The 25,552-nt window shown below is 39.7% G+C and overlaps 1 pseudogene; it reads right to left on the bottom strand.

Moving 5' to 3' along the window:
* Positions 1 to 24,023: 24,023 nt before the first annotated feature.
* Positions 24,024 to 25,036, bottom strand: LOC105723823 (SOSS complex subunit B1-like; annotated as a pseudogene).
* Positions 25,037 to 25,552: the final 516 nt, after the last annotated feature.

Raw genomic sequence — 25,552 nt, 5'->3', positions numbered from 1 at the left:
TTTTATTATATAAGCCAAGGTGTTGTATAGATATGGTAGTAATTTATGCTTCCAGCTGCAAGTAACAGGAAAACTGACTTACTATGACTTCATTTATCATTTTTTTTCTTAATCAAAAGATTTAGGGATAGGCAGTCCATTGGTTAAGTGGCTCAACAGTGTCAGGGATAGCATCTTTTTTTTCTTCTTTTAAAAATAACTTTAAAGAGGTATACTTGATATGGAATAAATGCCACATAAAGTGTGCAATTTGATAATTTGACATTTGTATATGCCCATGAAGCCAACCCAACAATCAAGATAGTGAACATGTCCATCACCCCCAAAGGTTTCTTGGTTCCCCTTTATAATCTCCCCCTCCAACTCTTCCTGTATGCCTCAGGTGACCGTGGACCAGCTTTCTGTCACTGTAACCTCATTCGAATTTTCTAGAATTTATTATAGAGTAGTATGTACTCTTCTGTCTGTCTTCTTTCACTCAGCGTAATTATTTTCAGGTTGATCCATGTTGTAGTGTATATCTATAGCTTACTCCTTTTTATTACTAAAGAGTATCTCATTTATGGATATATTATGTTTATCCATAAATGTTGCCCACTTACTGAAGGGCATTTGGGTTGTTTCCGGTTTTTGATTATTACAATTAAGCTGCTAAGAACATCTGTGTGAAAGTCTATGTATGGCAGTGCATGGTGGTTTATGCCTATAATCTCGGCTCTTTGGGATGTCAAGATGGGCAGATCACTTGAGGTCAGGTGTTTGAGACAAACCTGGCCAACATGGTGAAACCTCATCTCTACTAAAAAAATACAACTATTAGCTGAGTGTGGTGCCAGGTGCCTGTAGTCCTAGCTACTCAGGAGGCTGAGGTAGGAGAATCACTTGAAGCCAGGAGGTGGAGGTTGCAGTGAGCTGAGATCCTGCCACTTACTCCAGCCTGAGTGACAGAATGAGACTCTGTCTCCAAAAAAATACAAACAAACAAAAATGCTATGTATGAACTACATTTTATTCCTCTTGGGTAAATATCAAGGAGTAGGATGTCTGGATCATATGGTAAATAAATACTGAATTTGTTTTAAAAAAATCCCAAATGTTTTCAGTATGGTTCTACCATGTTACTTTCCTACCAGCAGTGAATGAGAGTTTCAGTTCTCATACATCCTTGTCAGCATTTGGCATGGTCTTTAAAAAAGAAAATTTTTAGCCATTCTAAAAGTTGTATCGTGTATCTCATTGTGGATTTTGTTTGTTTTTGTTGTTGTTTTGTTTTGTTTTGTTTTGAGATGGAGTCTTGCTCTGTCTTCCAGTCTGGAGTGCAGTGGTGCAATATCTTCTCACTGCAACCTCCACCTCCTGGGTTCAAGCAATTCTCCTGCCTCAGCCACCTGAGTAGCTGGGACTACAGGTGACCATACCTGGCTATTTTTTGTATTTTTAGTAGAGATGGGGTTTCACCATGTTGGCCAGGCTGGCCTCAAACTGCCAACCTCATGTGAGCTGCCCATCTCTGCTTCCCAAAGTGCTGGGATTACAGGCGTAAGCCACCACCCCGGCACATTGTGGTTTTAATTTGCATTTCCTTAATGATGTTGAGCTTCTCTTTATGTGTTTGTTTTAGTACGCTTCTTGGCAAGGTGACTGTCCAAAATTTTGCCCACTTCTTTACTGAGTTGTTTGTTTTCCTATTACCAGGTTTTGAGAGTTATATTTCTACCAGATGTATGACTTGCAAATATTATCTCCCAGTATGCAGCTTATCTATTCATTCTCTTGACTGTGTCTTTCAAACTGCAGTTTTTAATTTTGATACAATTCAGTGTATCAATTATTTCTTTTATGGATCATGCTTTTAGAGATATATCTAAGAAGTATTTGTGACCCAAAGTTACAAATGTTTTCTCTATCTTCTAGAATTTCGTAGTTTTAGATTTTACATGTGTGTCTATGATCCATTTTCAATTAAACTTTGTAGCTAGTGTGAGGTATGGACCAAACTTCACTTTTTTTTTTTTCCACATGGATATTCAATTGTTCTAGCATCTGTTAAGAAAACTATCTTTCTCTACTGAATTACTTTTGCAATTTTGTAAAAAGGATCCGTTGTCAATACATGTGTGAGTTTATTCCTAGTCTCTCTATTCTGTTCCATTTATCTATTTGTCTAGCTTTGGCAGTAGTATTCTGTCTTGGTTATTGTAGCTTTATCATAAGTCTTGAAATCCAATAATGTAAGCCCTATATTTTTTTTTCCTAAAGATGGCTAGCTATTCTTGATCCTTTGTATTACAATATGAATTTTTAAATTAGCTTGTCAACTTACACACATGCACACACACACAAAGCCTCTTGGGATTTTGGTTTAGATTGTATCAAATCTATAGACTGGGGAGGAATGACATTGTAACAATATTAAGTTTTTAAATTCATGAAAACATTTTACCTGTTCATTTGTGTTTTAAAATTTTCTTTCAATAATGTTTGCAATATATGGACATTGAAGATTTTTTGTTAGATTTATGCTTAGGTATTTTATGTATTTTATGCTATTGTAATTTATATTTTTTAATGTCAATACCTGATATTTCCATGCTAATGAGTAGAAATACAATTGAGTTTTTAATGTTGTACAAATGTCCTACAATATTGCCAAACTAACTTATGCATTATAGTAGCTTTTTTGTAGATTTCACTGGATTTTCTACAGTTTATGCTGTCTATGAATAGACAGTTATATTTCTTTCTTGCCAATCTGGATGCTTTATATTTCTTTTTCTTGCCTGATTACCCTAGCTAGCACCTCAAGGACAATGTTGAGTAGAAGTGTTGAGAATAGTTATCCTTTTCTTGTTCCTGATCTTAGGAGGAAAGCATTTAGTCTTTCATCATTAAATACGTTGTTAACCACATTTTGGCAAATGCCTTTCATCAGGTTATGGAGGAGTCTTCCTATTTCCAGTTTGCTGAGAGTCAGTATCAGGATTAATGCTGAATTTGTTAAATGCTTTTTCTGCATTTATTGAGATGATCATGTGGAGTTGTTTGGTTTTTAGTTTGTTTATATGGAGAAAGACATTGATAGATTTTTCAATGTTAAACCAACTTTGCATTCCTATTATCCACTTAAAATTTTTGCATCTGTATTCATATGGGACATTAGGCTATAGATTTCTTTTCTTATAATATTTTGGTTTAATTTTAGTATGAGTAATAGTGGCCTCATAGAATTAATTGGGAAGTATTTTCCTCATTTTCAATTTCTTAGGAAGAGATTGTATAGGATTAGTATTGTTTCTTCCTTGAATGTTTGGTAGAATTTATGAATGAAGCCATCTGGACCTTGAGTTTTATTTACTGGAACATGTTTAATGACAAATTCAATTTCTGTAATAGATGTAGGGCTATTCAGGCTATCTATGTCTTTCTGAGTAAACTTTGGCAATTTGTGTCATTCAAGGTATTTTTCCATTTCATCTCAGCTGTCAATTTTATTGGCATACAATTATTCATAATATTCCATTATCCTTTTAATATTTGTAGAATCTGTAGTGATATTTGTAGAATCTGCATCCTTTTAAAACTTGTAGAATCTACATGTAGAATCATGTAGAAATGATAAAACCTGTATAATTTCTGACATTGGCCCCTCCCTCCCTCCCTCCCTCCCTCCCTTCCTTCTTTCCTTCCTTCCTTCCTTCTCTCTCTCTCTTTCTCTCCCTCCCTCTGTCCCTTCCTCCCTCTCTCCCTCCCTCCCTTCCTTCCATCCTTCCATCCTTCTTTTTTTTTTTTGAGACTGACTCTTGTTCTGTTACCCAGGCTGGAGTGCAATGGCACAATCTTGGCTCACTGCAACCTCTGCCTCCCGGGTTCAAGCAATTCTCCTGCCTCAGCCTCCCAAGCAGCTGGGATTACAGGCGCATACCACCATACCCAGCTAATTTTTGTATTTTTAGTAGAAATGGGATTTCACTATATTGGCCAGGCTGGTCTCAAACTCCTGACCTCAGGTGATCCACCTGCCTCAGCCTCCCAAAGGATTACAGGCGTAAGCCACTGTGCCTGGCCTCTTTTTTTTTTTTTTTTTTTTTTTTTTTGTAGACAGGGTCTTATGCTGTCATCCAGGCTGGAGTGCAGTGGCGTGATCACAACTCACCCCAACGTTGACTTCCTGGGCTCAAGAAATCCTTCTACCTCTCAGCCTCCTGAATAGCTGGGACTACAGGCACACACCACCATGCCTGGATAATTTTTGTATGTTTTGTAGAGATGGCGTTTCACCACGTTGCCTAGGCTAGTCTGGAACTCCTGGGCTCAAGCAATCTGCCCACCTCAGCCTCCCAAAGTGCTGGGCTACAGGCATGAGTCACTAAGCCCAGCATCTTTTTTTTTCTCCTGATAAGATTTTTCAATTATATTAATCTTCCAAGAAGCTGGTTTTTTATTTCATTGATCTTCTCTATTTTTTTTCTGTTTTCTACTTTATTGACTTCTACTGTAGGGGCCAAGGGAAAATTTCCCCTTGTTTTGGTTTTCCCTTCTTTCTCTGAAGGTTCACTGAAAATCAACTGACAGAAAGCAGGTTAATGGGAGAAAAGGCATACAAATTTATTAATGTACACAGTTGTCATACAAATGTGAGAACTCAAATGGCCAGATGGTTGGCGTTTTATACCATCTTGAGATTACAAAAGTAATAGGGGCTTGGAGCGTGGCAAAACAGGTTATGGTGGCCAGACAGGTTACAGGAGAGAGAAGAGGAAAGCCCTGGCTAGCAAGGGCAGTCTTGCTAGGCAGATTAACCTCACAGATAGCAGCCCTCGGAAAGAAGAGATGGTAGCCAGTGGGAAATGTTCCCATCAGAACTTTAATGGTTTCAGACTCTCATTAATATTTCCTAGATCTGGACAAGGGGCCTTCAGAGAAAGCCTGTTTGTATCTGTCATTTACTTCCTTTTCAAATGCAGATCACCCCTACAAAACACAGCTCCGCTGGGCTACTTCTGTTTGCAGGCCCTCTGAACAGCATTTCAAAATATGTTGAAGAAGTCTATTTTAGGGTAAAATATTTTGGTTTCTTTCACTAATCTGATCTTTATTATTTCCTTTCTTTTGCTTACTTTGGGTTTCATTGGCCTTCTTCTGATTTGTTTTGTTTTGGTTTTGGGACAGAGTCTTGCTCTGTCCCCCAGACTGGAATGCAGTGGCACGGTCCTGGCTCACTGCAACCTCCACCTCCCGGGTTCAAACAGTCCTCCTGCCTCAGCCTCCAGAGTAGCTGGGATCACAGGTGCATGCCACCACTTCTGGCTGAGTTTTGTATTTTTACTAGAGATGCAGTTTTGCCATTGGCTAGGCTGGTCTCGAACTCCTGGCCTCAAGCAGTCTACCCATCTCGGCCTCGGAAAGTGCTGGGATTACAGGCATGAGCCATCACGCCCGGCCTTTTTTGTTGTTTTGTTCTGTTTTAAGATGGATGTTGAGACCATTGATTTGAGACCATTGATTTTAAGATTTTTCTTATTTGCTAATATAGATGTTCAGTGCTATTGTTTTCTCTTTAAGTACTGTTTAAGTGGCATCATAAAATGTATTATGTTTTTTCCTTAATTTTTTTAAGTTCAAACTACTCTGTAATTTTCCTTTTGACTTCTTCGATCATAGTTAGTTTCCAAATATTTGGAAAATTTTCAGAGATCTTTCTGTTATTAATTTTTATTTTAATTCCATTGTGGTCAGGCAACATCTCATAATCCATTTGTGTGGTTCCCTTCCTGGTCTTAGGTGGTTTCCTCACATGTGTGCAGTGATCAGTACTTGGCTGAAGCTCAAGGAGGGCGCTCTGCAGATCTTTGGGTTGCTGGCTGTGCACAGCAATCTCTCCTGTGGTACCCTGTCCTGCAAGCTTTAGCTGTGTTGTTCTCAGATGCTTGTCTCTATCATCTCAACTCAGCCTGCTGGGCTCTGCCTGGATTCTGCCTCCTCCTCCACAGCCTGAAAACTCTTTCAAGGAGGTAATCCAGGGCAATCATAGGGCTCACCATTCCCCGCCGCCCAACTCTTTTGTATCTCTCTTCTTCTTGTCTGATGTCCCAGTGTCTTAAAAATCTGTCATTTCACATATTTTGTCATCTTTTATGTTCACGTCAAGCAGAAGGATGAATCTAGTCCCACTTTGGCCAGAAACAGAAGTCCCTGAGGGGACTAGCATCTTAATCCTTCTCTTGAAGCTTTCATGCTTAGAGCCAACTAATCCCAAAATGGCTGCTATATCACTAAGCATTATATTTACATTTAATGCAGATTTAATGCTAACCATGCTTGTCCATGTCAGTATAAATGCAAAATCTTTTCCAAAATGTTCACCAACAAACTTGCTCATATAACTCATTGGCCACTAAAGCTTGGTCACTTGGCCATCCTTATCTGTAAGGAAGTCTGGGAAAACAGGAAACAGTGTTGTCACGCTTGGTTTATGTTTAAGTGTCATTTAACACTGGCATATTGCCATCCCCAAAGAACTAGAGAAGGAGGCGGTGGGGGATACAGGATACTGGAGCTCTGTAACCATGGCAACCAACCAGGTCCGCTTCAGAAAGTAAGACCAGCTTCTCTCCCCAGTTGCTCTTTTTGCCGGGCGTACAGTCCACTCTGGCTTTTCTGACAGTTGGCTGCTTTCCAGCCTTTCTATATTTGATAAGGGTTTCTGTGTCCTGAGGGCTAGGGATAACATTCTAATGCCCTCTAGAAGTTACTTCTCACCTTCAGGGAGTTGAAGCTCTAAAATATCAAACCAAAAAGAAATAATCAATTAAACTAATTGTTTAAGCCTCTGTATTTAGATTTTCTGTTATTTGCTTTTAACTAAAGTTAAAAGAGCAAGTGGACATAGACTCCAAGTGAATTCTATGCCACTAACTTGAAAGGTCAACTCAGTAAAGCACATCTAAATGTCCATTGCTTTATTTATTCTGCCGGGTTCACTAAGTGGTGATTGGAGAAAATACAGATCCAGTGGTTTCTAGCATTCTTCTTAGCAGTTATAGTAGAGAAGTGCAAAGTTTCACGTAGAGTGATGGAGCAGTTCAAAGACAGCAAGCCTGACTTCTAGACCCAAGGAGACATTTTCTTTGGCCAGGGAAGTATCATTCTGTGCAAATGGTTGGAGTTTAAGTTTGGGTCACTGGCAGAGTCTCTAGGCACTTAAGTGTTAACTTTACAGAAGAGGAAAAAGCAATTATTTTTACACCAACATTTTAACTTTAGAAGTGTCAGGAAGAGGGGAAAGTAGTTCTTATCTTCATCTAGTAAAGACAAACTTGACCTACTTTTTAATTTAGTCATATAGAAATACATTATGTGAAGAGAGACAAATATTCTCTCTTCCCTGGATACTCAGACTAATTCTCCATGAGGCTTTATTTGTTTCATGAAGCCACTGGATAAATTCTCAGAAGAATGTACTGCTTAGGCAAATGTGGCTTGAGAAAGATTCTTGAGTCTGCACCCAAACCTATCCTAAGGTTTGGGTGATTAGAGAGGCTAAAGATGGGCTGGCTGTGGAAGAGTATTAGAGGAGAGAGGACTAGCTTGGAAGACAGTATCTGGCTGGAAGAAAGGAAGGATGAGATCCGAGAATAATTGACAGGCACTGCACTGGGCATTTCTTCTTATATTAGTAAGAATGGGCTAAGTTATGCTGCAGTAACAAACAAGCGTCAAATCAAAAAAGTTTAACACAATAAAAATTTATTTCCCTTCATGCAATATCCTTTGTAAGTCAAGGCAGCTCTCTAGGGCAGTTGTCCTCTGTGTGGTACCTGAGTTATCCAGGCTGCTTCAATCTTTTGAGTCTTCTGTCTCAGCATATGGTCTTCTCCATGGTTGCCTAAGTCAGGGAAGAAAGAGTTGGGAGAATCACACTGTCTCACCTGGAAATAATGTGTGTCATTACATTGGCCATGATAACTAGTTACATGGCTCTATCTAACTACCAGGAAACTGAGAAGTACAGTCTTCCATATGCCTAGAATAGGAGAAGGAACAGATATTGGTAAATATAGTGATATTGACCATACTACTTTAATTCACAAGACTTGTCTTAAAGAAGAATTCTGTATCAAATTGTCTCTGAGTTCAAAATGTCCTTCCAGAAGAGGTTCAGGGACAATCTTGTGGCTTAATGAGGTGTGAAAGGGACTTATTCGCTGCATTTATGTATCAAGAAACAAATCTTTATATAGATTGAATGTTTATTTCAGGCAGCTTTGGGGGATGCTAATGGAGGCTATGTAGAAGTGAGCAAAATCCTCCAGTCCCACCTCCCTCCCCTTTCCTGCCTTGGCACTCACAGTGTCAAAGTTTCTTTATAAGCACTCTAAGTGTGATACAGTGAGCAAATACACATTTGGTACCAGCCAAAACCCCAAATGGGTAGGCCACCAATGGGCTAGTGGTGGCAGGGGGGCTTGGGAAGCAGTGGCAGGCTCCCCACAACATGGTAGCTCAGTCTGTGCTGACATCTTGTTCCAATCTGTTTCCTATAAACATCAGCAACTTTCACACCTTGCATCACAGTAACGTGTCTTCTCAGAAAAGGCAAGCAGAAAAGTAACATTAATAAGATTATTGCTGCAACTCTTGGAGCTTATCTCCTATTTTGATGAAGACTGTGCATTTGTGTCTGAAAGAACAGGAGAGTGAACGGTAAATATGCGTGCAGTTTTCTCCATGGGAATATGCCTGCTAAGCATTCACCTCAATCAATGAGCTGGGAGGAGGGCAACAGGAAGACATGCAGTCAAATGATTCACATCCCTTTGACGCTAGGAGGCTCTGATCAGTCTAGGGAATCTGAAATCATGTCATATAAGGATCGGGGATGGTGAGAGTTTTATCATTTAAAACAGTCACATTGGCCCTTCAGGTGGCATTGACAGCCCTTTTCCAATCTGCCAAATATGGTAACCCAAGGCATGCATCGCACTTTGTGTCATCTCAAGGCTCAGTCTGCCTTGCACACCAAACTGTAGTATTTTATGTCTGCCTAATGGAAACTAACAGCAAATACATTTGTCTTTAATGGTCCCTATGGTAGTCCCCAGAAATGTAGAGCTTTCTCCTGCTCTCTGCTAACTCACCGGAACACCTCCTCTGGTTATGATGCCCAGTCTTGAGAATTCTCTCTAAATCATCCTGTCTTCTTTTTATTCCCTCAGCTGATTCTCTGTTATTCTGAAAACTATTGTGGTTAGTAGACAATAATTAACAAGTTTTCTGTCTTATCAATTAATTAATTATTCAAATCAATTCATTATAATTCCTCAAATGTGTTGATCCAGCCATTTATCTATGTTTTCCCCTCTATTCAACAAATATTTTTTGAACAAAATATGTAAAGTATGCTGTTGGTGACATGGAGAATTTTGGGGGAAAGGGAGTGTTCAAACAGAGCTAGCAAAGGTACCTAAGTTTCTGGCCAGGACACCAACAGTCACCACTCCAGGAGGCGACATTTAAGCAGAGATTGGAATGACAAGAAAAAGCTGGTCACAGCAAATAGAGAAGAAGAGTGAGCTTGGCAAGTCTAAGGCCTACAAGGTCAATAGGCCTGCACTGTAGGGGTGACTCAGAGAGAGTGGTGTCAGAGACCAATCACAGAACTTTGTCAGCCCAGAAAGGCTTTCAAAAGACATTACTGGTTTTACACTGGGGCATGTGATTGAATTCTGGATTTTTCTGATGTGAGCCCATCTCTGACCTAAAGTTGCTTTCCATTTATAGTATGATCCTAATGTTATGCAAAAATTATGGGAGGCCATTTTTTAGGCTGAGCTCTAGCATAGGCCCCAACAGACCAGACCAAACCAAAATGAAGTCACTCATGCTAAATGCCACATAATCAAACTGAAACTTTAAGGAAACAGATAGATCCCCACAGACCTATTTTTGCTGAAAACAGGAGAGATTCCAGTCTACCTGAGTCGGCATAATAAGGAAGTCCCCTCTGCTTTAACCCTTACCAAAGAAGTAACCTGAAGTTGACCAATCACCTTTTCTTCTTGTTCTGTTTTCTTGTCCCCACCTTGCAAAACCCACCATTCTGCCATTGCCAGGGGTGGAGGTGGTGGTGGGAATGGGGGACTCTGATTCTATTTTTGTAGAATGAAAGCCACCCCATTCATCAATTACAAACAAAAGCCAAATTCGATCTATAACTAAATTTGTTGGAATTTTGTCTGACACTAGTTTTTCCATTTAAAATTATAATATAAAGTGTCCTTTTAAAGTAAATATATTTAAGGAAACAGAGCAAGGCCTTAAAAATATTAAGTAAATAATACAGAGATAGCTGAACCATAAAGGTAGGAACACTGCCCTCAGGCAGAGCAAAATGAAACAATCTTTTGGGGTCCTAAACTGCTTAGGAAATCAGATGCCCAGTGCTTTGCAAGGATTTGAGAAGCCAGCCAGCTGGAGGAGAAAGCAGATGGTGTTCTGAAAGACCCAAGGTGTTTACATAAAGTTAACACAGAGTATTTCCTTATGTCCTGGGTCACCTGACTTATGGTCAGGAAGCATCAAGCCTTCCTGTATCTTCCATATACACCATTCAGAATGCTGGTTATTGCCTCCTTGTAGCACTGTACTTTAATTTACCTTTTTAGTTGCTCTTGATAATTATTTTAAACAGATTTCCCCAGAACAAAATACTAGAGGATAGAGAGAAGGGGATGTACAATGTAATTCCTTCTCAACCTTATACCCTGTTAAGAGTGGCCTCAAGATTACAGAAACATAACTCTGACAATTTAATATCCACGGACACACAGAAATGCCAAGAATTACATTTGTTTAAATGCCAAATTTTCCTTAAGATCTATTTAAAAATTTACATTTCTGAAAATATCTGCACTTCTGAAATCAGATTCAGTCTCACAACATATGTTAAAGAAGAAAAAAAATCTTATCAGGATATACAGAAACCTGATTTTTAAAAATGTGCCTTGAAGTTATGATATAAATTTAAATGAATTAAGACTCTCAATCTCATTGTTAAAATGAGTCATAGCATTTGATATTTCTATCATGCATGTGGTAGAAAAGTGCTAATAATGCTTCTCTGGCCTGACACCAATCTTTTAAGTATTTATACAGGTAAGGACACAGATGTCAATTCATTAGTACCAAGGCAGCAAATTATTAAGACAACTGCCTCAGTCTGTTCCTGCTGCTATAACAAAATACCTTAGACTGGGTAACTTATATATTATAAAAATTTATTTCTCACAGTTCTAGAGGCTGGGAAGTCCAAGATCAAGGCACCAGGAGATTCAGTGCCTGGCGAGGGCTGCTCTGTGCCTCATGGGTGGTGCCTTGCTGCTGTGTCTTCATATGGCAGAAGGGGCTAAAAGGGTCAAACTCCCTTCAGCCGTTTCATAAGGACACTAATGTCATTCATGAGGAGAGAGCCCCTCATGACCTAATTCCCTGCCAGAGGCCCCACACTTAATACCATCATTTTGTGGTTAGTTTTCGATATGTGAATTTTCGAGGGACACAGACATTCAAACCATAACAACAACCAATCAAACTTGCAGGTTTCCTTTGGAGATTATTGTTCACAGGACATGGCAAACATTTCTAAAGTCTTTAGAGTCTTGTAAGAAATTCCTTTATTCAAATCATGCCTCCAAGAGCCAATTACAATTATACACCTTCATATTAGTCTTCACATTGCACAGGACAATAAAAAAAAAGTTCTTGGAAGATTTTACATTCGAATTCCTTATCAGTACTGATTGTGTTAACTTATCTGTGACATAGATGATCCTCTCCCACTGAAGCTTCAGGGGAAAGAGACAGCTTCATCTTTTTATGAGCCTCTTTTTGTTCCTTATGAGATCTTGCATTTTTAAAGCCATGTCCCAGAATTTCATTAGTTAGCTTTGGAGTCAGGCTTGTAGAGCCCAATTTTATTTTCTCCAAAAGATTTTATTGTCTCTAAAAATAGGGACATGGATAAAAAGAATTGCACTGGAAAACAATTAAATCGAAGTGTATAGCATTAACCATTCTTCGTACTGGTAACACAGGTGCAAAAGACCCCAAAAGCACAAGAACTGGTCAAGTTAATCAGGGAGCCAGTGTGCTGTGGAACAAAAAGTGATTCAAAGGAATCATTAGACTGAATGTGAGTAGATTTAAACTCAAACCTTGTTTATAGTACAAAAGAAAAAAATTTGAATTTGTGTGTGTGTGTGCATATACTATTGACATTTACTAAGACAAAAAGGTTCATTTAATATAGTTTTCTTTTTCTCAAAAAGTTGTTATGAAACCAGTAATGTATCTTCAATAGAGAGAATCTCAGAACTGAAGGAATGTGGCACTTCTGTTGTCAAGGAACTGACACCATGTGTTAACGTGCTGGTTCTGGCTCTGAAAGTCTGTTGCCAGCTCTCAAGTTAGACAAGGGAAAATAAATCAATATGGCCTGATGAAATTGCAGAACATATAAATATTTACCATAAACATTAAGTCAAATCACTGACTTTATTAGAATTATCTCAGGGCAAGACATTGACTTTCTGATAATTTTTTATTAAAAGAATATTCTTCAAGAAATAGTGTACTGTGGAATCTTGTTTTAGTCTAAAAGGACTGAGGATGATTCTACTTCAGGTGTCCCCTCTATATAAAGCTCCTGAGGATTGTGATAACGTCTACAGAGACAATAGTTGTTTGTAAGTTTCTTAATAGAATATAATATGCAGGGCAGGTTGCATTTCAGTTCAGAAACAAAGAAGGTCCAAGCCCTTTGGATCAGTTTTTGATTAGGTTGACTGAATCACAAAGATCTAAGATAAAAGCAGTTTAAAGAAGGCAAATATTTATTCCCATATTGTTCTGGCAGTTTGATTCCACAAAGCCCTCAGAGACTTAGTTCCTTCTAGCTCAGAGTTAGAGTTCCAGCTGTCATATCTGCATTCCAGGTGCTAGGGCGCAAGACAGGCAAAGAAGAAATGAGCAAAGTGCACATTGTAGTAGCTGTTGCTTAAAGAGCATTCCCAGAAGCTGCCAAAAGAGATACATACATATATATATATATATATATATTTTTTTTTTTTTTTTTTTTTTTTTTTTTTTTGGTGAGACAGAGTCTCACTCTCTCGCCCAGGCTGGAGTGCAGTGGCATGATCCCTGCTCACTGCAACCTCCACCTCCCAGGTTCAAGTGATTCTCCTGCATTCAAGCAATTCTCCCACCTCAGCCCCCCGAGTAGCTGAGACTACAGGAGTGTGCCACCATGCCCAGCTAATTTTTTGTATTTTTAGTAGAGACGGGGTTTCACCATGTTAGCCAGGATGGTCTTGATCTCCTGACCTCATGATCCACCCGCCTCAGCCTCCTGAAGTGCTGGGATTTCAAGATATATATATTGACCAGAATTTAGTCACATGATTATGCTGAGTTGCAAGGGACCAAGCAATACTTCTTTTATTCTGGAGGACTAGAGTCCAGCTAAAAATTGCAGCTCTATTAACATGGAAGTAGAGAAGGATGGATAGTGAAGGAAAAACTGCATTCTCTGCAAACTTCTTAGCTAACTCTATTAAAAACTGGTGGTTGATAATTTAAAATGTCCTTTAAAGCAGGGAATCACAAAAGAATACATTACATATTAATGATGCTAACCTTAAATATTCGTTTTAACTTCTAACATATCAGAGTATGTTCATTCATCACTTTCTTTGAGAATGAGGCTGCCATTTGGAGTCTTGTATTCTCTAAATGGACATCATTTTAGCTTCCTTAAAGAGAAGCAGGAACTTAGAGAACCTTAAATACTCTTTAGAGTGTTTCTACAATCCCCCAAATCTATAGTTGTTTCTTCTACACCTAATTTTATGGGATCTTTTCAATTACTTTGTTATGGGGGATTTTTTTGTTGTTGAATTTGTTTTTGTCATTTTTAAACATTAAAATTTAACTTAGCTTCCATAAAAATAGCTCCTTTTCACACTCACATTTTTCCCAATTAAGTGATATTTCTAAGGTGGATGTCAAAATGAAACATTTTTCCATTATCTCAATTTTTTTTTTTTTTTGAGACAGAGTCTTGCTCTGTTGCCCAGGCTGGATGGAGTGCAGTGATGTGATCTTGGCTCACTACAATCTCCGCCTCCTGGGTTCAAGCAATTCTCCTGCCTCAGCTTCCCAAATAGCTGGGATTATAGATGCCTACCACCATGCCTGGCTAATTTTTGTATTTTTAGTAGAGACAGGTTTCACCATGTTGGCCAGGTTGGTCTTGAACTCCTGACCTCAGGTGATCTACCTGCCTTGGCCTCCCAAAGTGCTGGGATTACAGGTGGGAGCCACAGTGCCCGGCTGCCATTATCTCAATTTTGACTGATGCCCACAAACTAAGCACAAAGGTTATTAAGCACCCACATATTCTAAAGAGAAGACCCAGATTATCCTTACAGAACTTGCTAAGGAGTGTGACCAAAAATTTCCTTATTATTTAGCTTGCCACCAACTCCCAGGCCACATAAGAGAAAGAGCAATGAAAAAGGCTGATAAAAGGAATTTCTTTGAAGTTGGGATCAGGGAGATTTTTATGTGAGTTGCCAGAAGAACATAATGTGTGTCCTTAGAGTTGAAGGTCACCCAGACTAGAAGCTGGATTGCACCTAGAGTGATTTAAAAGTAAGAAGCTTCCTCTGGCTGCAGAGGAGGAGAGAGTAGTACAGTAAGAACACCATTGTGCTTCCAGCAATGTTGGGCAAGGATGTGTATTTCCCATGGGCCAGAGTGGACACTGAAGGCAGCTGGACTTTATCATTTTGAAAGGACTCTTGTCTAAGAGATCTGCCTGCCAGGCCAATGTACTCATCACAGGTTAAGAACTCAGGGGATGGCCAGGCTCAGTGGCTCATGCCTACAATCCTAGCACTTTAGGAGGCTGAGGCGGATGGATCACGTGAGATCAGGAGTTTGAGACCAGCCTGACCAACATGATGAAAACCCCATCTCTACTAAAAATACAAAATTAGCCAGGCATGGTGGCACATGCCTGTAATCTCAGCTACTTGAGAGGCTGAGGCAGAAGAATCTCTTGAACTCAGGAGGCAGAGATTGCCATGAGCTGAGATTGTACCATCGTACTCCACCCTGAGATCGTACCATCATACTCACTCCAACAAGAGTGAGACTCCCTCTCAAAAAAAAGCTCTGAGGGGAGAGGAGAGTCATAACAGTCAACCAGAGGGGGCATTTCCAGCATAGAGGAGTGGTGGAGGGGAAGGTCCATGCGGTGTTAGTGATGGCAGGTGGATTCTGAAGGACCTACAAAAGTACCCCGCCAGAGAGAGAGCAAACTTCAGGGCATTTGCCACTCAAGGGCACTGGTACCACATTACAAAGTCACTGGTCACATATGTTCCTTTCTCTTTTACTGCCCACTTTCATCCCTGAATATCTGGACACAGCAGTGCCTTGGGGAGGAGGCATTAGGAGTAAGATGAAGGGATAACAAACAGCCGACCAGGCCCCCAGTGGGATTCTGAGCCTGAGTCAGGCCCCCACCTGGAGGAGGAGGTGAAGCTTTGATATTAAACTGGACTCCATCTTTTAACAATTAAAAGTGAAGCCATTTATTAAGATCTGAAATTCAATGGAAATGTTATGGGATCTGCTGGAAAGATCACCCAATGGTAGGAAGGAAAATACAATGCAGCACATTTGAAAAAGAATAAAGTTGATCTTTTAAAAAAAGTTTATGACCAGGCACAGTGGCTCATGCCTGTAATCCCAGCACTTTGGGAGGTTGAGGCAGGTGGATCATAAGGTTAGGAGTTCAAAACCAGCCTGGCCAATATGGTAAAACCTCGTCTCTACTAAAAATACAAAAATTAGCCAGGCATGGTTGCACTCACCTGTAGTCCCAGCTCTTCGGGAGGCTGAGGCAGAAGAATTGCTTGATCCCAGGAGGCAGAGGTCACAGTGAGCCAAGATGGCACCACTGCACTCCAGCCTGAGTGACAGAGCGAGAGTCTGTCTAAAAAAAAAAAAGTTTACATACCTACAACTTATTCAATACACTAGGTACATATTTAATAAAATTACATAATTTTAACACTTGGTACAACAGGCACAAACAGGTTTGGAAACAGACATAACTGACTTTTGGTAAGTGTATAATTAAATAAGTGGGAATAGAACAGCTCACGTGTTGTAGAGAGAGGCAAGGACATTCATCAACCTGGTTAACAGAGAGAAGAAACAGCATCTACTGAGTACCCTAAATAGAGGTCTGTGAATTTTACCATTTCCTTCTTTGAACACCTCTCTTTATAAGAGTAAAACCCACTTAGGGGTGATACATGAAAAAAAAATCCAACATATAAATGAAATATACTTTAAAAAGGACTTAAATCATTTCAAGTATTAGAGTTGGGTAATAAGTGAATAACTCTCATTTATCCTCTTCTTTTGTATGGTTGAAATTCCCCCTGTAACTGAACACAGGTCCTGATGATCACTGTTTACAGAGTCCAATTAATAAGACTGAGGTCTGCTAGAAAGAAAGTGCTTTTATTCCAGAGCTTAGATGAGGGAAGAGTTACAGGCTCCTGCCCTAAGGGTATGCTTACACTTTCAGGGCAGAAAGCAGAGGCTTTAAAGAAGAACTTGGCATGAATGGCACGGAGGGGAGGGGACAAGGAAGTGACTGGTTGAATGGCTTATCTAATAGGGGAGATTTTTTTTTTTTCTTCACTCTGTTGCCCAAGCTGGAGTGTGGTGACACAATCCTGGCTCATGGGTTCCAGCAATTCTCCTGTCTCAGCTTCCCAAGTAGCTGGTATTACAGGTGCCCACCACCATGCCTGGCTGATTTTTGTATTTTTAGTAGAGATAGGGTTTTGCCATGTTGGCCAGGTTGGTCTGGAACTCCTGACCTCAGGTCATCCACCCGCCTTGGCCTCTCAAAGTTCTAGGATTACAGGCGTGAGTCATGGTGCCCAGGCTCCATTATCTCAATTTTTATGGATGCCCACAAACTAAGCACAAAGGTTATTAGCACCCACACATTCTAAAGAGAGGACCCAAATTATCCGTATAAAACTTGCTAAGGACTGGGACCAAAGCCAGGTAGTCTGGCTGATGCCATCACAGGCAGAGATAGGTAGCAGACTGACCGGCAATCTGGCTGGGGAGAGTTCCCTAGGAGCAGTACTTGGATTGTAAATTTGCCGCTGCCTCAAGGCTATCTTCTGGTGGAGGAGAATCCTGAAGGGGGCCTGGTTTGGTTCAACAGTTGGTTCTTACAATTTCGAAAGAAACATAGTTAGATAAGCTTGCAGCGTAGGGAGTGCCTGGAGGAGAGAAGGTAGAGGTTATAACCGCATTCCTAAAGAGCTAAGTACGAGGTGAGCACATAGGGAAAAAGAGATAAGCTAAAAGATAATTTTTAGAAACATGGGGTATTTAGTTACACCCATGGTAAGATTTTTTTTTTTTTTTAAAGAAGTTATCTATTGCAATCATTATCAGCTCCTCTTGGGTCATGAACTCCTTTAAGAATTTGATGTCAGCTCTGGGCCCTCTTCATAGAAAATTTTAGATAGGTCTACTCATAAAAATCTTACATATGCTTTCAGGAAATTCATGAAATTCTTGAAGGTTGTCCAGAGATCCCACAAGAATCCCTGTCCATCCACTTTAGTTCTCAATGAGGAAGCAAAGTTCCTGGAGTTGAGATGATTTGCCTAAGATGATGGGAGGAGTCAGTGGCCCCAGTGCTGCTGTCTGCCTCTGTCACCCATATGTATATTCTCCTCTTAAATGAGAGAGGAGGGGACGTCCCAGAATGCAGCACAGTGCCATCAGGGGGAGGAATCTCTACAGGGACAATTAAGTGTTTTATCCATCTGCCCTTCTGGATTTTCTGATTTCTTTAAATGACGCCTTCATTCACCTAGTCACCCAGGTGTGAATCTCTGTTTCCCTCCTCTTCTTCCTCACCTTCCATAACCAGTCACCAAATCCTGTGACTCCCACTCTGTGTGGCCTCTCACCTCTGACCCCTCCTTTTCTTTCCTCCCTGCTCCTCACAGCTCTGCTTGCAGTGTGGCAACTACCTTCTAATTAGCCTCCTTCTCCCATGTGTCAGGCATCAACTCATCCATATAGACCCACCAGATGAATCTCTCAAAAGCACGCCTCTTACCCATGCTTCTGTCCTGCTCAAAAACCTCATTATCCATTTCCCAAATGAGGCCACTGAGGCCCAGAGCAATGACATATCTAAGCCAAGCCTACACAGCTAGGAAATGGAACCCCCCTGGAATCCTGGAAATTCAGGCCTCTCATTTTAAATTCAATGTCCTCAAAGGGTAGACCGTAGATAGGCAGCATCAGAACCAACAGGGCAGTTTGGCAAAAATGCAATCTCCTGGACTCTTGCCAGATGACTCAGTTAGAATCTTCAGAGAATCTGTATTTTCAGCAAGCTCTGAAGGTAATTCTAAGAATCCATCAAGTTTGGGGATTATTTCTTGATTTATTGATTATCTAATACTATACATATTAGTAAGATTTGGTTTAGACATTATAGCTACTTTGGTTTACTTGTATACATCATTTCTCAAAATAAATAGTCTGCAGTGTGGCTGTAAACCCTGAAAACTAAAGTGGCTGGAATTTCTTTGTCACATTGGTGACATGGACTAGGACTTCATGACAATATTTATTCTCATCCAATTATACTTAGCAAGAAGATAAAGCTATAACTAATGTTTCAGCACCACCTCTGCAGAGTTGCTGGGTCCACAACTAAATCATAAGATTTGTCCCTTACTATAATTCTCCATGAATTAGAGCAAATACCCCTGAATCTCTTTCTGCTGAGGTTTTTATATGCTAGAGTCATCTTTCCTTTTCTCCAATTTCAGACCCTTCAAATGAAGGACAAGCTTGCAGCATACATGACCATCCTCCACAAACATGCAGAGACCATGAATTTCAGATCTAAAAAGTTCAAGGCTTCAGAGGAAGCTCAGTCATTCAGAAAAGCTAAGATAAGAAAAATGCACAAACTAAAAAGAGTGGGTATAAGTTAAAAGGATGAATGTACGCTGGTGGTCTGAGTTTTCTAGCTGAGAACAAATGTCCCCAGAGATGTTTGGTACATTGTAGGTTCTGCAGGCAGGCTGGTTGATTCCAGCAGAACTGACCAACCTGTTTCTTCAGATAAACTCTAGATCTCCTGGGCACGGTGAAGATCCAGTGAAGATCCTGGCAACTTCCTTACTATATGCCAGACCTTTTGTCCTCATAGAAGACTAGGCTCTTGGTAAAATAAGAGGCAGAGGTCTGGAGGAGCCCAGCCCGCCAGCAAACAGTTCAGTTAAAATCAGTTCAACAATCAACTACAAATGGCATGAGAAAACTTAGAAATGTTCTATATCTTGATGTGGTTATACAGCTATACCCATTTGTCAAAATGCATTGAACCGTGCACCTAAAAGGAATGAATTTTTTGTGCATATAAGTTATGCCTCCATAGAACTGACTTAATATACGTATTTAAAACAATTTGAGTGAATGTTTATAAGATTAAAAAACACTTAGAAAAGATATAGACTTAAGAGTGAAGCAAAACATAATCCAAAGAGCACATTTTTATTTAACTATATGTAGTAACTTCAACATATTTTTATTGATTCATGTATCAGAAAAACATGCTAATTTAGAAATTGATAATTATAGTATTTTGTTTCCTTTCTTGTTTAGTGTCTGTCTTGCTCACTAACCTTTCAGTTCCATTAGGACAGGGACCATGTTTATATTTTTAACTAAAATATCTCCCACCACTTGCTACATTTACACACTACTCAAAACACAGAGTTCAGTACATACTGGATGCAACCTAATGAAATTGCAGCTCTGGTGGATAAAAATTAAATATGAGGCCAGGCGCAGTGGCTTACGCCTATAATCCCAGCACTTTGGGAGGCCGAGGCGAGCAGATCACGAGATCAAGAGATCAAGACCATCTGGCCAACATGATGAAACTCCATCTCTACTAAAAGTACAAAAATAGCTGGGCATGGTAGTTCATGCCTGTAGTCCCAGCTACTTGAGAGGCTGAGGCAGGAGAATTGCTTGAACCCAGAAAGTGGAGGTTGCAGTGAGCTGAGATCGCGCCATTGCACTCTAGCCTGGCAACAGAGCAAGATTCCGTCTCAAAAAAATAAATAAATGAAAGAATATGAGCTGTTTCATATAGTCCAGTCTAATATTTGTTGAATAAATGAATAAACTTTCTCAAATAAAATGTAGAGGGGCACAAATAACAAATGTCTGGACATGACTCCATAAGGTGAATTTGTAAAGACAGCATAGAAACACATTCCCCTCAATATACTTATGTTTTTGTCAAGTGCCAGTATTATAAGTCCTGCCTTTGCACATTTCTGACTTGTTTGACCCAGAATTTGCATAGACTGGAAGAGACTTGCAAGAATTCCTTTCTTGTTTATCATCACACCAATGTCTCATATTACTGGAGTTTTAGAAGTTTATCCCAACACAGTTTTCATCATCTCTAAAAGCAATATAAGCTCATTTTCTATCATTCTATCATGCCTGAAAATTGGAAAGCTGGCCGGCATTCTAGACTTTCTACTAAATTTAGAAGGAAGTATTTGACATCTGTCATAAGCCGGGACCGTGGGAGGAACTATCAGGTAATAAAGATGAGTAAGGCATAATATCTGCTCTCCAGGAGCTCACCATCTAGTAGGAGAGGTAATATTTGATACAAATTTATCTTTCCAGGCATAAAAGAGGAAGAAGGTGATAAGTTCCTCAAATGAGGCATAAAGTATTATGGAATATCCTTATGGGAGAAGATAATTAGACTCTCACATCACAGACAAATGAAATCCATACACAGTGAAGATTGTGTGTGTGAGTGTCCTTTGAGAGAAAACAGCGAAGTATGCCTTTATAATTTATAGTCCAAGCAGGCCTTCCTTCCTGAAGAAGGCACTACAAAATCCAAAACCAATAAGTAGAAAAAATTAACACAAAAAATTAAAAACTTCTTTATATGTGATGATAAAAGGCATCATCACAAAGTAAAAAGAAAGGTGACAACTTTTTAAGCCAGCAATTTCACTTCTCAGGAATCTATCCTACAAATAGACTATACTGCACAGACACAAATTGAAATAAGCAAAAACTGATTTGTTTTGTTTATAATGATAAAACAATTGTAAACAAACCAAGTGTCCAGCATAGAGTATGGTACATCCACCCAACAGAGTACCATGCAGCTGAAAACAGAATGAAGAAGATCCCTATGGACTGATACGGAGCAATTACCTGGATATCAGTAATTTATATGAAGTCAATATTAAGTGAAAAACATAATATCAGAATATTTGTTTCTCTTTTGTGAATTTATTTTTCTTTGTAGATTTTATATTCTTAATTTGTAAACATTTAAACAATATGAAAAGTACCTGATAAAGTAGAAATCACCTGAAATCTTGCCCACTCCGAGATTAACACCTTTATGCATCAATTATATTTATATCTATTGTATATATTTGTCTTTATGTTATAAACAATTGATCTATAATAGATTATAGATTATAGATTATAGATAAAACTTTACATCTATCATATGTAAGATATATATAATAGATATAATATATCTATTATATAATCTTTGTATCTATTTCACTTCTCAGGAATCTATCTTATAATAGATATAAAGATTATATAATTATATTAGATATAAAGATTATATAATATTTACATAATAGATATAAAGATTATATATTTATATAATGGATATAAAGATTATATAATTATATAATAGATATAAATATTATATAATGTTTATATAATAAACATAAATATGTAATAGACATAAATATAATATATAATTTAGAAATTCATAATTATTATAGTATTTTGTTTCCTTTCTTGTTTAGTGTCTGTCTTGTTTACTAAACTTTCAGTGTCATTAGCACAGGGACCATGTTTATGTTTTCACTAAAATATCTCCCACCACTTGCTACTGTTACACACTACTCAAAACACAGAGTTCAGTACATATTGGATGGACTCTAATGAAACTGCAGCTTTGGTGGAGTTATGTATTTATAATAGATATAATTATATAATAGATATAAATATAAGAATGGGATGATGTTATGAATAACAAAGCCAGAAAATTTCTATTGGACATGGTAAGTATAATTCCACTTGTTAGATAGGTGAATATACATGGTATTTTGGGTTGGGGGTGAGTCAAGAAACATTTTTCTTAGAGGAGATCCTGAAACATTCTAGATCTTTTTCCTGTCCCTTTTTTTTGGTTAGATTTGCAGAGTTTCTTAAAACTTTTTCATTTTTGTGGCTACATGGTAGGTACATATTTATGGGGTACATATTTTGATACAGACACAATGCATAATAATCGCATCAGGGTAAATAGGGTATCCATCTCCTCAAGCATTTATCCTTTCTTTATGTTACAAACTATCCAATTATGCTCATTTATTTATTTTTGAATGTACAATAAATTGTTGACTGTGGTCACTGTCAAAGACTAGATTTTATTTATTCTATCTAATTATATATTTGTCCCCTTTAACGATTCCCACTCCCCACCATCCCACTATCCTTCCCAGCCTCTGGTAACCATCATTCTACTGTCTGTCTCCATGAGCTCTATTATTTCAATTTTTAGTGCCCACAAATTAGTGAGAACTTGAGATGTTTGTCTTTCTGTGCCTAGCTAATTTCACTTAATGTAATGACCTCCCTTCCATCCATGCTGTTGCAAATGACAGGATCTCATTCTTTTTTACGGTTGAATAGTATTCCATTATGTGTATGTACCACATTTTCTTTATCCATTCATCTGTTGATAGACACTTAGGTTTCTTCCAGAAGATTTTTTATCATGTGCTACATTTTATGTTGTAAAAGTAGAGGGGAGAAAGACTATACAGGCATTTTTGCTTATATCTACACAATGAAGCACAGGAAAATGGTTTCATGTAAGGGAGGGGGAGGGACAGAGGTGAAAATGCAACTTCTCTGTGTTTCCCTTTCTGTGTAGGTTTGACTTTTGAATCTTGTAAAATATACTACCTACCCTTACATTTTAATTAAATAAAAAAGATAAACAACACTCTAGAGAAATTACATAGAGGATTAATAGCCATGTAAATAAAAAGCCTATACAAATCAATAAGAAATTTCCATCTAATAGAAAGATGGCAAAGGACACAGATAATGTATAGAAGAAAAACAAATGTGCAATAAACGTAATGGTCTCATTCTTGGCAAGAACCAAAGAAATTCTAATTAAAACAATAAGATATTTTTATGTAAATGATTATCTTAATTTTTTGTTTTTAGAGTGGTAACATTTATTAGAAAGGAGAGATTTCAGTTAGATCCCCATGACTCACACAGAAGCAACAAACGGTAACTGCCGTTTCTTTTTTTCTTTTCTTTTCTTTTCTTTTTTGACAGGGAGTTTCACTCTTGTTGCCCAGGCTAGAGTGCAATGGAGCAATCTCAGCTCACTGCAACCTCGGCCTCCGGGGTTCAAGCGATTGTCCTGCCTCAGGCTCCTGAGGAGCTGAGATTACAGGCATGCATCACCACACCCAGCTAATTTTGTATTTTTAGTAGAGACAGGGTTTCTCCATGTTGGTCAGGCTGGTCTCAAACTCCCAACCTCAGGTGATCCACCTGCCTCAGCCTCCCAAAGTGCTGGGACTACAGGCGTGAGCCACAGTGCCTGGCTGGTAAATGCCATTTCTAAAGAGGAAGGAGCAGGCAGAGGGTCCTGACTCCCAGGGGACAGGTAGTTCAGCTGGACAATGGGGGAGTATGAGATTAGGGTGGATAAGGCCACTGCTCACCACCCCTCCTGCTGAAGCTTAGTGCCTAAAATAGTGCTACACCAGCTAGCCAGTGGAAGTCTATCTTGCTCTCCAGCGGACACTTGGGCTGTGTTTGGTGGCAGAAAGGAAGAATGTCATGCTATCTCTTGCTGCTCCTCTGCCGTTACTAACAGAGTTGCTGGAAAGGCCAGACAGGCCTGCAGGTGTGTGACTGGACTGGCTTCAGGTGATTCGGGTGCTGGGCGGGTAGGAGGGAGTAAGGGGGATGTGGGTCACCACCAGGACCTGGTGGGACACTTGGTCCATTCCCGTTCTGGTTCTCAGAAGCTGGAGAAGCAGCAGGGGATCCGATGGTAGGCAGGGAAGCTGAAGGGTTGCTGTCGTTCTGCACCGCCTTGTTGAGTGCCTGCTGAGTGTTGTACTCTGGGTTTGGCTCACTGAAGTCAGCAACCTCAGAATAAACCATACAGAATTCTCCAGTCTTCTGCAGATTATCCTTGCAGCCGGTATACAGTGTCAGACAACCTTTGAAAACTGAAGTGTATTCTTTGGTGAGCCAGATAATGTCCCCAGGCTGGATCAGATTGCCGATATCATCCCAGACGGAGATATTGACACTACCTGTTTGTTGTTGTTATTGTTGTTGTTGTTGTCGTTATTGTTTGAGACAGAGTCTTGCTCTGTCATTAGACTAGAGTGCAGTGGTGCAATCTCGGCTCACTGCAACCTCTGCCTCCTGGGCTCAAGCCATTCCCCTGCCTCAGCCTTCTGAATAGCTGGACTACAGGCGCTCACCACCACACCTGGCTAATTTTTATATTGTAGTAGAGACAGGGTTTCACCATGTTGGCCAGGATGGTCTCGATCTCCTGACCTTCTGATCCACCTGCCTCAGCCTCCCAAAGTGCTGGGATTACAATCATAAGCCACCGCACCCAGTCATTGCTGCCTGTTTTGTCCGCCACTTTGCAGGTCTCAACCACATGCCTGTCCTTTGTCTTGGTCACTTGACCTGTCTCCAGCGCAATGAAGATAAGGTTCAGATCCCTGAGCCCGGGCTTGATATCGTTCACAAAGGTCTCCATCATCATGCTGCCCGAGTCTCGGCACCCAACTGGATGGGGAATAGGGGATGAAGTCTCAGTGCTTGGATTCTTTGCCCCCGTGCCTCACTTCCCAAGGCCTACCTGCCACATTAGTCTGGGGTCAGACAGCCTCAACCCCTCTAACCCTTGTAAAAGATTAAAAATAACATCCCCAGAGGCCTCCAACTTCAAGATCAGAATTTGAGAGTCTCTAGACAGGCTGTTTTGGGGCTGGAAGGCCCCCTGTGGGATGCTCTTTTAGTCTCAAGCCCTGAAGTGAGAGAGCTGATTTAGACAGGGGTAGGGAACCCGGTGCAGAGCCAGGGAGTAGAATCTTACTGGCCAAACCTTCCCGAACCTTCATCCTGACAACCTGGTACTCGGTCCATCCCCTCCCCAACCAGCAGCCCACCACCCACCCAGCCCTGATTCTCTTAAATTTAAAAGATAATGTTAGTGAAGAGTAATAGGGTGAGGAAACAGAAAACTTTCTAAAAAATGGTTGGTTTGAATATAAACTAG

The sequence above is a fragment of the Aotus nancymaae genome, unplaced genomic scaffold (genome assembly GCF_030222135.1).
Source record: "Aotus nancymaae isolate 86718 unplaced genomic scaffold, 86718_ANA_hifiasm-v0.15.2.pri h1tg000014l, whole genome shotgun sequence".
NCBI classification, from domain to species: Eukaryota; Metazoa; Chordata; class Mammalia; order Primates; family Aotidae; genus Aotus; species Aotus nancymaae.
The sequence above is the reverse complement of the archived record's forward strand: the minus strand, read 5'-3'. Positions and strand labels throughout refer to the sequence as shown.